Source organism: Balaenoptera borealis (genome assembly GCF_965194805.1).
Source record: "Balaenoptera borealis genome assembly, chromosome: 1".
Lineage (NCBI taxonomy): Eukaryota > Metazoa > Chordata > Mammalia > Artiodactyla > Balaenopteridae > Balaenoptera > Balaenoptera borealis.
This window is the reverse complement of record NC_138860.1, coordinates 93577629-93590066: the sequence shown is the minus strand read 5'-3', so window position 1 is coordinate 93590066 and position 12438 is coordinate 93577629.

Below are 12438 nucleotides of genomic sequence, written 5' to 3'. Positions count from 1 at the left end.
CAATGCTATAAGGCAAGGAGTACCTTACCCTTGCTTCCCAAATGAGAAAACTGGGGCTCTGGGGAGAGACGTGCCTTGCCCAAAGTCATTCTGATTGTTAATGCAAAGCCAAGTCTCTCTGGACCAAAATCTCATGCTCCTTCCATAGTAACACAGAGTCCTGGTTACAGCAAAATACAGGAAGACCTCAATTTTATTGTGCTAAACTTTTATTTATTTATTATTTTTATTTTATTTATTTATTTTTGGCTGTGTTGGGTCTTCGTTTCTGTGCGAGGGCTTTCTCTAGTTGCGGCGAGCGGGGGCCACTCTTCATTGCGGTGCGCGGGCCTCTCACTATCACGGCCTCTCTTGTTGCAGAGCACAAGCTCCAGACGCGCAGGCTCAGTAGTTGTGGCTCACGGGCCTAGTTGCTCCGCGGCATGTGGGATCCTCCCAGACCAGGGCTCGAACCCGTGTCCCCTGCATTGGCAGGCAGACTCTCAACCACTGTGCCACCAGGGAAGTCCTATTGTGCTTAACTTTAACACACTTTGCAGATATTGTGTTTTTTTACAAATTGAAGGTTCGTGGCAACCCTGCAAGGAGCAAGTCTACTGTTACCATTTTTCCAACAGCATTTGCTTACACTGTGTCTCTGTCACATTTTGGTAATTCTCACAATATTTCCAAACTTTTTCATTATTATTATATTTGTTATGGTGATTTGTGATCTGTGATCTTTGATGTTACCATTATAATTGTTTTGGGGCACCACGGACCCATGCCCATATAAAACAGTGAACTTAATCGATAAATGTTGTATGTGTTCTGACTGCTCCACTGACTGGTTCCCGTCTGCCCGCTTCTCCTTGGGCCTCCCTATTCTCTGAGACACACTTATATTGAAATTAGGCCATTGAATAACCCTACAATGGCCTCAAAATGTCCGAGTGAAAGGAAGAGTCTCATGTCTTTCACTTTAAATCAAAAACTAGAAATGATTAAGCATCGTGAGGAAGGCATGTTGAAAGCCAAGACAGGCCAAAAGCCAGGCCTCTTGCACCAAACAGCCAAGCTGTGAATACAAAGGAAAAGTTCTTGAAGGAAATTAAAGGTGCTTCTCCAGTGAACACATGAATGATTGATAAGAAAGACAATCAGTTTCATTGCTGATATGGAGAAAGTTTCAGTGGTTTGGAGAGAAGATCAAACCAGCCACAACATTCCCTTAAGCCAAAGCCTAATCCAGAGCAAGGCCCTAACTCTCTTCAATTCTACAAAGGCTGAGACTGATGAGGAAGCTGCAGAAGAAAAGTTTGAAGCTAGCAGAGGCTGGTTCATGAGGGTTAAGGAAAGAAGCCATCTCCATAATGTAAAAGTGCAAGTTGAAGCAGCAAGTGCTGATGAAGAAGCTGCAGCAAGTTATCCAGACGATGTACGTAAGTAATGAATGAAGGTGGCTCCACTAAACAATGGATTTTCAATGTAGATGAAGCATCCTTACATTGGAAGAAGGTGCCATCTAGGACTTTCATAGTTAGAGAGGAGAAGTCAATGCCTGGCTTCAAAGCTTCAAAGGACAGGCTGACTCTCTTGTTAGGGGTTAATTCAGCTGGTGACTTGAAGTTGAAGCCAATGCTCATTTAGCATTCTAAAAATCCTAAGGCCCTTAAGAATTAAGCTAAATCTACTCTGCCTGTGCTCTATAAATGGAAAAACAAAGCCTGGATGACAGCACATCTGTTTCAGCATGATTTACTGAATATTTTAAGCCCTCTATTGAGACCTACCACTCAGAAAAAAAAATTCTTTTCAAAATATTATTGCTCAATTGACAAAGCACCTGGTCACCCAAGAGGTCTGATAGAGATGTACAACAAGATTTATGTCATTTTCATGCCTGCTAATACAATATCCATTCTGCAGCCCAAGGATCAAGGAGTAATTTTGACTTTCAAGTCTTATTCTTTAAGAAATAAATTTCTTAAGGCTACAGTTGCCATAGATAGTGATTCCTCTGATGGATCTGGGCAAAGTAAATTGAAAACCTTCTGGAAAGTATTCACCATTCTAGATGCCATTAAGAACATTCATGATTCATGGGAAGAGGTCAAAATATCAACATTAACAGGAGTTGGAAGAAGTTGATTCCAACTCTCATGGATGACTTTGAGGGGTTCAAGACTTCAGTGGAGGAAGTAACTGCAGATGTGGTGGAAATAGCAAGAGAACTAGAATTAGAAGTGCAGCCTAAAGATGTGACTGAATAATCTCATGATAAAACTTGAATGGATGAGTTTCTTCTTATGGATGAGCAAAGAAGGTGGTTTCTTTTTTCTTTCTTTCTTTCTTTTTTTGGGCACTCCACACAGCTTGTGGAATCTTAGTTTCCGGACCAGGGATCAAACCTGGGCCCTGGCAGTGAAAGTGCCGAGTCCTTACCACTGGACCACTGGGGAATTCCCAGAAGGTGATTTCTTGAGCTGGAATCTACTCCTGGTGAAAATTTTGTGAAGGTTGTTGAAATGACAGCAAAGGATTTAGAATATTACATAAAATTAGTTGATAAATCAGTGGCAGGGTTTGAGAGGATTGACTCCAATTTTGAAAGAAGTCCTACTGTGGGTAAAATGCTATCAAACAGCAGTGCATGCTACAGAGAAATCGTTCATGAAAAGAAGAGTCAATTGATTCAGCAAACTTCACTGTTGTCTTATTTTAAGAAATTGCCACAGCCATCCCAGCTTTCAGCAGCCACCACCCTGATCCGTCAGCAGCCATCAACATCGAGGCAAGACCCTCCACCAGCAAGAAGATTAAGACTCTCTGAAGGCTCAGATGATGGTTAGCATTTTTTAACAATAAAGTATTTTAAAATTAAGATATGTACATTGTTATTTAGATATAATGCTAATGCACACTTAATAGACCACAGGATAATGTAAACATAACTTTTATACGCACTGGGAAACAAAAAAGGTTGTGTGACTTGCTTTATGTGATACTCACTCTCTTGTGGTGGTCTGGAACCAAACCTGCAATATCTCCAAGGTACACCTGTCTGTGATAATTACTGTCAGGTAAATAAAGTACTTAGCTAGACTCAGCAGAATTTATGAACTGTAACAGCGTATATTAAAGATAGTAGCATCAGTGTGGAACTTCAGATTTGGAACAGAATTGTGGGCATGGACTGAACGATCTTTTAACTACTATTTTCTACTGAAAGTTGGGACAAGCCACTTTGTCTTCAAAAAGAGAACATTTTACGGCTTAGCTTTATGGCCATCTTCTCCTTTCAATCAACAATATTAGAACACATTACAAAGTTGTTACTCAACCAAAATACTTTTTGTTCCTTTTGAACTCTTTTTTGGTGACATTTCCATCTGGATTTCCCAATGGTATCTATAAATTGATATATCCAAACCAAACATTTCCCCCCCCAAATCAGCTTCTCCTTCAAATGACTCTTAACCTTTATATGTTACCCTCCAGTTTTCCCATTCTATTTGTGACAGATACCCTAGTTGTCTATTCAAAAATCATTTTCTCTTTTTTCTTATTAACAAAAGTTAACTAATGTTGACAAATGTTAACCAATGTGCTCGGCCAAAAAACTATATTTGCTAGACCTCTTTGCAGTGAGAGTGGCCATGTGACACAGTCTGGCCAATGGGATAGAAGCAGAATTGCTGGGCGGGATGTCTGGAAAAGCTCTTTTAAAAGAGGCCAACTCAGCTGGCATATGTTTTGCCCTTTGCCCTTCTTCTTATTCCTGCCTGGAATAAGAAAATATCTGGGTAGGTTGAGTGCAAATCAACAATTGTTGTAACACAAGTGACAAGCAGGACAAAAGCCACATGTGAAGAATGCCTGAGCAGAAAGAAAGGGCCTGGGTTCCTGATGGTATCCTGAAGCCACCACAGTAGCCCTGGACTGCCCACCTCCAGACTTCTTAATATATGAGAAAATAAATTTGTTTTATCCACTGATTAGTCTGGGTTTTTTAGCTACTAGCAACCAATGTAATTCTAAATGATAAGTCATGAGTTACTTCAAATTCAGATGATTGCAATAGATTCTAATTATTTTCCTTGTCACCAATCCATATTGCAAAATACTGCCAGGCTAAATCTTCTTGAAATACAACTTTGATCATTATATTCTCAGTTCAAAAACATTCACTAACTCTTCATTCATTGTTTCAACAAATATTTCTTGGGCACTTAAGAAGACCAAGTTTACGTGGTTAAGGTGAACTAGACCTCGGTTCTAATTCTGTTTCCTCCTCTTACTAGTTGTGTGGCCTCAACTTTTGAAAACCTAACCAGACACTGTCCTGAGCAATGCCATTTAGTGAACAAGAGAGACAAGGCCTCTGCTTATATTCTAATGGGCAATACACAATAATTTCAGGTAGTAATGGGTGTTATGAAGAAAACAAGACAAGGTTATTTCTAGTGATGAGAGATGGTTTTCAGCCAATCCTATAATGGAGGACAGGAGTAGATCACTTCTCAGAACTGTTTAGATTAGTAGTATAGATTTTTAGACACCTCACACAAGTCTCTACTGGATCATGACTTTATCCATACAAATGGCCGAACTTCTTGAATAAATTTCCCTATCACTATGGAGCACTACAGAGAAAACAAAGTTCCTCGAACCTATGGGATCATCCTCGCTACTTCATGGTCTTATCCCATTGATGCCCCCTCAAACATTTTTTACATACCCACCCATTTTACAGTCCAAACCCTTTTTCATAAAGGCACTCTTTTCAAGAATTCATGACCCACCTGTGGAACTGCAATTAGTTCAGTATGGTTGGGACTGAAGAGCCTCGGATTGTAGTCTGAAAAAGTCTTGGCCAGGCCAATGGGGAGCTCCCCAAAAAGACTGCCATTATAGGAATTCAGGACTGAGCAGAATTGGTCCAACTCTATACACTCATCATGGTCAATCATTGACTGTGGGATGGTGAGGGTGGGTACTGAGCATGGCTTCAAGGTTGCAGATGAAAAGGTGTGGAAACTGGAAGCTGTTCAAGGGCCTCTTCTCCCACCTCTGTATTTATTGATTTATTTTTGCCACACCACATGGCATCTTAGTTCCCTGACCAGGGATTGAACCCGCACCCCCTGCAATGGAAGCACGGAGTCTTAACCGCTGGACTGCCAGGGAAGCCCCTGTTTGAGAAGCTTTAGAGGAGCCATGAGAGTAGAGGAGGCTTGATGCCTGTGAGTTGAAAAGTGGATGGGAGCTGAGGAAGGTGGAGACTCTTCTTTCCTAATGATGTTGGCAGAGAGTGGAAGGAGAAAAAATAGAATGATAACTAGAGGAAACTAGGGTCAAAGGAGCAGATTTATAGAATTCTAGGGGCAGAAAAAAGTAGATGGAGGAAAGTAAACATATAAAGAGAGTGGAAACTACAGGTCAGAACAAGTTTCCAGTCTTGGAGGACATGCGAGGAGGTGGAAGCAAGACCCAGGTGGAGGAAGAACCTGGAAGAGAGGAGAGGCGCTTTATCGCTGAGTCTGGAGTGGAGGAGGGGAGAAGAAAGCAGACAGAGACACTCTGAGATGTGGGGGTAGTGTTTGGGGTAGTCAAGGCCTGTATAATTTTTAATATTCCTGATTCACTGAGTAAGTAAATTAAGGATTATAAAGTTGTTAGCAGGTAGAAATGTCCAGACAAATGTTGGTAGGTGTAAGTAGTGGGGAAAAGTGCAGGACAAATTTCAAGTCTTTACCATCAAATTAAAAATAAAAAGATCTTAAGAAACTGCTGTCTTTTGGGGAATTCCACCTGATGCAGGTAAGAAAATATGATTGATTATACTATGAAGAGTTTCTAAAACTGCATATATTGTAACACTCCGTTTTTAAAAAAATTTACAGTTTATTTTTGTTTTCCCACACAATTTGAAGTGAATTTGATTATAAAAAAGAACCAGTTTCTTGATAATACTCAATGTTTAATATATGGGGAAACAGACACTCATGTGGTTGGTGAAACTGTAAGATTTTAGCCTTCCTGGAAGGAAATCTGGCAATATATTTATCAAAAACCTTTAAAAATATGCTTATCCATTGATAAAACAATTTAATTTTTATGACTTTATCTTAAGAAAATTATTATACAAGTGCTCAAAGATGTGTTTCAATAATGTTAATTGTAGCCAAACTTATAAGAGTCAAAAAGTAGGAACAGGGACTTCCCTGGTGGTCCAGTGGTTAAAAATCCGCTTTCCAATGCAGGGGATGTGGGTTTGATCCCTGGTCGGGGAACTAAGATCCCACATGTAGCGGGGCAACTAAGCCCGAGCGCTGCAACTACTGAGCCCATGAGCTCTGGAGCCTGCGTGCCACAGCTAGAGAGAAGCCCGAGTGCCACAATGAAGAGCCCACGCGCTGCAACAAAGACCCAGAGCAGACAAATAAATAAATAAATATTTTTTAAAAAGTAGGAACAACTGCAATAGAAGATTGATTAAAGTACGGTACAACCATAATATACAATTCAGTCATTAACATGATGAGTAGATGAATATATATTAACCTGGAAAGCATTCAAAGATTTTTATTAAGTGAAAAAGCATTTTACAAGGATATATACATAGTATAATCTTGTTTTCATTAAAAAAAAAAGAAAGGCATTTAATTTAGGTATCAATATAGATGTTGAAAACAGCCTGGACAACTTATACCAGTGTTCTGTCTGGGTGGTGGAATGATGGCAATTTTTTACTTTTTTCTTTTGTCTTATTTGCATTTTCTACCATGAACAAGTATTATTTTTGTCATTAAAAAACTGAATTTAAAGCAAAACAAAACACATCCTGGTCCTATTATCATCTACAGCCCTTAAGGAAAAATGTCCAGAAGTTCCCTTAAATGGGACAAGTCTATCTACTCATTCTTTTTCTGTAATTAAACTGGGTTTTTCTTCAAGCATCGGTATATAAACTAGTCTCATTTAATTCTATTTTTGCTTTAGTTTTTAGCAAAAGAAAATCATTATTTTCTATGTCTTTTAAAAATTGTTAATGTGAATATTTCATCCAAATTATGGACTACATTGGTTGGAGCTTACCCAGATGCTTCCCATCATTTAGAACATTATTCCAATGGAAAACATTCAGAGTTCCAAATAACAAATTTACGAACTATTTTTTAAAGCGGAGATTTATTGTATTTTATCAAGTTAGAGATACCTGTAACCTGAGGCTCTACAGGAAGGAGATGACAGACACTTAACAGGAATGAGCTGTACACAGGCAATCACTGCTGCCTGGCTTTTTTGTCCAGAAAGCCCTTCTTCTATTCTACTATAGCAGGTTTCTGTGCCTACTGTGAAACCTGCTGGGAGCGCCCAGCCCTTTCCAACCTGCTCTTCACCCCACCCTCCTCCATGCCCTCACAGTCACTCATGGTTCAGATGCCAAAGCGTTCTATGGGGCTCGGGGCTACCAGTAGTAAACTTTCAGGATGAGCTTAATCCTTTGTAACATCGCTTCAGTGGCAGCATTTCTGAGTTCATTACAACGTCTGGTTTGGAATACAGCCCTTTTGCCAGCAGCAACTATGGACTATTTTTGTCACCCTGCTAGAGGTGTATAAAAGTTACCTTAAACCTAAGGAATGAGTTTTAGTTTGGAATATAATCAAATTCTGAAATCTTATGGTATTTTACTGTATTTAGCCTCATTTCCCTGTCAGTCATAATTTCCCATACATGCCTAAAAATAAAGAAGTCAAATTCGTAAGACTCATCCTTTTCCGTGAGACAAACTGACTTTGTTTCCTGCCTCTTGCATGGAACTAAAATTCAGCAATTTGCTTTTAACAAAGCAATCTAAACATCAAAAGTATACTGCATTCTGTCAGGAGAGAGAGGGAGGCATGCCGTGGGGTCTGTGCAATGATAACAGTGCTCAACACTGTTCCAAGGTTGTTGTTGTTTTTTAACATATATTAATTCATTTAATTTTCACAACAGTCTTCTGAGGAACTATTATTACCTCCATTTTACAGTTGAAGAAATTCAGGTACAGAGACTGACTTGCCCAAGGTCTCACAGTTGTTAAGTGGTAGAGATGGGATTTAAGCCCAGGAATTATGGCTCCTGTGTCGGGGCTCTTAACCACGGTGTCATTTACGGCCTCACTCTTGCTTAGTTGTGCAATGACCGTGATTGTGCCTAGAGTATTGGGTTCTGGACTAGACATGAGGATGCAGTGTAGTGATTCCCAGCTTGACAGATGGTTGTAGGAGTAGATTGAAGTCAAGGGGCATTTAAACTTTTACTTATGGAAACTTCAAACTAAATCTTGAGTGGAAGCCTAAAATGAAAAACAAATGAAAGTGCTTATAGTTAAAGATATGCAAATTGGACAGTAGACAAAAATATCACAGTTTACCTATTAATCTGGTAAGAGTTTGAAATTTTGATGTATCTCAGGGTTGCCTAGGGTCTGGGATAAAACATCTTCTCATGCACTGCTGGAAGGAATCTATTGATAAAACATTATCTGGAAGACAATTAAGGCCATATGTATTAAAATAAAAAACGTATTGGGGACTTCCCTGGTGGTCCAGTGGTTGAGACTCTGCACTCCCAAGGTCAGGGAACTAGATCCCGCATACTGCAACTAAAAAAAAAAAAAAAAGATCCCACATGCCACAAGCATGCTGCAACTAAGACCCAGCGCAGTTAAGTAAAATTTAAAAATTAAAAAAATTAAAAATGCATCAAGTGTAAACTCAACTATTTTGTGGGAATTTGCTCTATGCATATACTGGCAAATATATGTTGAATAAAATGATATTTGATATGACAAAACAATCAACCATCAAATAAAAAAACAGCCCGTGTGTTTGTCAGCAGAGAAAAGGTTATATAAATTACAGTACTATATAGTTTTCAAAAGAAAGATGTTGTTGTAAATATTCTGGCTTAGAAAAGGTGTGGAATTTATGTTATTAAGTGAAATGAGTAAGGTACGAACACTGTATATCTAGATGATTCAATCTTACACACACACACACACAGCATGTGACCCTGTGCATAAAAATCACCACAAAAGATGACAGAACAACAACAACAAAAGTTTAAAGTGATTAACTTTGTGTAAGTGTTAAGTAATTCTATGTGTGGTTTCCAATTTTTTTCAAACCAGGTTCTATTACTACTCTTATAAAATTAATAAAATTTACTTGAAACACAAGGTCAATTCATACAAAACTTCAGGTAGTTGAATTAAAAATTGTCATTCTTGATATTTAAGATTATAAAAATAAAATATCTGGATAATATGCCAAAAAAACCCCACCCCAAAACAGATGAAAGTGGAGCCTGGGTTGAAGGACAAGGGAGGAAGAGCAGAGCCCTGCCCACTCAGGCTTTCCCGGAAATCTCCTTTACCATACTCCAAGGGCTTTGAGCAGCATGGTTTGAAAGCTACAGTTGACCCTTGAACAATGCAGGCCTTAGGGGCGCCCACTCTCCATGAAGTCGACAACCCTCCTATAACTTACAGTCAGCCCTAAGTATCCGCGATTCCTCTGTATCCCTGGATTCAACCAACCTCAGAGTGTAGTACTGTAGTATTTACTGTTGAAAAAAAATCTGCGTAAAAGTGGACCTGCCCACTTCAAACCCGTGTTGTTCAAGGGTCAATTGCACTAGTGAACCAAAAAGAGCACAGTATCTGAAGTCAGAAGACCTGGGTTCAAACCTGGAATAAACCCATCTATTTTTACAGGATTCACATCAGTAAAATGTAGACCATTCCTCTTTTACATGGCTTTTGTGGAGGGTTAAACGAGATTTATGTAAGAGCACTTTGAAATTGTGAAGCAATATACAGTTTCCTTTTATGAGAGCCTTGACTTGAAAAGGAGAGACCCAAGTGGCAATGAGGCATGAGACAGGCTCTGTGCATCTTGGGTAGCTTTGATTATTCTCAGAAAAATTGTGTAGGAGGTGACCCTGGGCAGTGTCATGAGGGCGACAACTGGAAGAGTGAGGCTAAGCAAGTTACGTCTCAGTAAACAATATCCTTCTCCTTTGAAACAACCACCAAATTGCAACTAAGAAATTTTTGTTTTCGAGATCTCTCCTCAATGCAATATAAAAGATGAATGAGGAGCCAGCCTATCTGGCTCGCTGCTGTATGCCCGGAGCAGCACAGCATTTAGGAACATAGTAGGTTCAATAAAAACCTGCTACATGGGTTAGGAAGGAAAGTTGTAAGGAAAACATACTGAGCCGACGAAACAAAAACATTCTGTTAGGGCATGTGGCTATGCCTCCTAGTGGAATCCAAATGTGTTTCTCTGAGAGGAAATGTCACACCAGCTGTAGAACGATGGGGTGACAGGCCTTGGTAACTTCAGTTCATGTGCCTTGCTAGGCTTTAATATCATATGTCAAACTGCTCAAATTCACAGGCAAAACAAGCATAAACTTAAGAGATTTCTTGACCTAATTTTCAAGATGTCTTTAAACTTCATTCCAATGAATAAAAAAAATTTTTTTTAAATGTTGGGTCTCAATTGTACATGTGGAGAATTGATTTACACTAAGATGTTTTAAAATAGTGTGCAGTTTTCCTTCAGACAAATATCATACAAAATTCACACATCTCAAGCTCCTCCAGCAAGTGTCAATAGCGCCAATTTTATTACTTCCACAGTAGCCATTCTAGAAGATTGCTTTTCCTAGCCTGGATAATATTTCAGCCTACTGCGTCTGAAGGCTCTAGTAGGCAACTGCTCAGTTCCAACCACATACTCCCTGGTTAGGCATGTAGCTGCCTCTATCTTTAGAAACATTTAATATCGCTTTAACCCCCATATTGCAGGCACTACCCCTTGTTCTCTTTATACGGTGCCTACAAATTGATGGCAATCTGTATTTACACTAGTTTTAAGACGAGATTAAGCATTAAGTTGAAAAAGAACATCTCCCCCCTCCCCACTACAGGTTAATAAGCAGACTATTTTGGTGCAAGTGCAAAGTAAGTCATGAATACAATGTCTCCAGATAAGAATGATTAAATTCACTAGGTTTACTTCCAGTTCCTGAATCTGAACCTTTGATGTTCCTTTTGGCACTGCAAAGGGTATTTATTATCTGCATTTCGGATGTTCCTAGAGTTCCAGTTTTCTTTTATTAAGGTATAGGACCACATTTCATTGCCCAGAGTTATACTGGAAGCATTACAAAGCATACCCTTCCCCTTTGGATACTGGACACTGCTTCTCTGTGCTCTCAAGTCATGGAGCTGGACATAATCTGAAATGTGTCCTAAGTGGTTTTGCAAAATGATCACTAGCGCAAACTCTTGGCCCCTTTACATGTATTTATGGATATCAAACAACTCATGTGACTCTGTTGGCCTCTTAATGACCTTGAGAATTGCTTGTTCTGAGAACAGAACCCTTAATAGCACAGACATGCATAGGAGGTCCCCTCATATTCCAAATAAACAAGTTTCCTTAGCTACTTTTCCATTGTTTGTCTTTCTATAGCTTCATCTTGGCCAAGCGGAACAGCAGCTATCATCAGTAAGATAATATCCTTTCCTCCTTTCCTCTTTCTCAGTTATCAGGGTGTCAAATATTAGAAGAACAAAAGATCTGATGTGAGGCATAGCTGACTGACTTTGGAGGAAATCTGTTTTAGATACACCAGTCCATAATTCTGTTTTTCATATACATTTTACAATCTAAAATATTTACACTCATCCCAGTAGCTAGAAACAGTATCTTGTTGCTTAAATTTGGTTTCCTTAAGCTTAATTCAGTCAAATACTAATGATCCACATTTCTGCCTTTTTAAAGAAAAAAGTGAAAAAAAATTGATGTCTTTGGTAGAATGAATCAAGGTCCTCATAATCACAGTATTCCAGTGTTGACTGAAAAAGCCTAGGTTTGGGCTTCCCTGGTGGCGCAGTGGTTAAGAATCCGCCTGCCAATGCAGGGGGACATGGGTTCGAGCCCTGGTCCCGGAAGATACCACTCGCCACGGAGCAACTAAGCCCGTGCGCCACAACTACTGAGCCTGCGCTCTAGAGCCCGTGAGCCACAACTACTAAAGCCTGCGTGCCTAGAGCCCGTGCTCTGCAACAAGAGAAGCCACCGCAATGAGAAGCCCATGCACCACGACGAAAAGTAGCCCCTGCTCGCCGCAACTAGAGAAAAGCCCGCGCGCAGCAATGAAGACCCAATGCAGACAAAAATAAATAAAATAATAATTATAAAAAGAAATTAAAAAAAAGCCTAGGTTTGAAATCATTCTTTTATATCTCCTTAATTAGGATTGGGAAATCTGAGCTATCCTAATTCAACTTCCCTATTTTGCAAAATTAGGAAACTATTGGCTAGAGTAGTAAAATTATAGTTAGAGCTCATGTTCTCTGGCTCCTAGACTTATGCTCTCAAAACT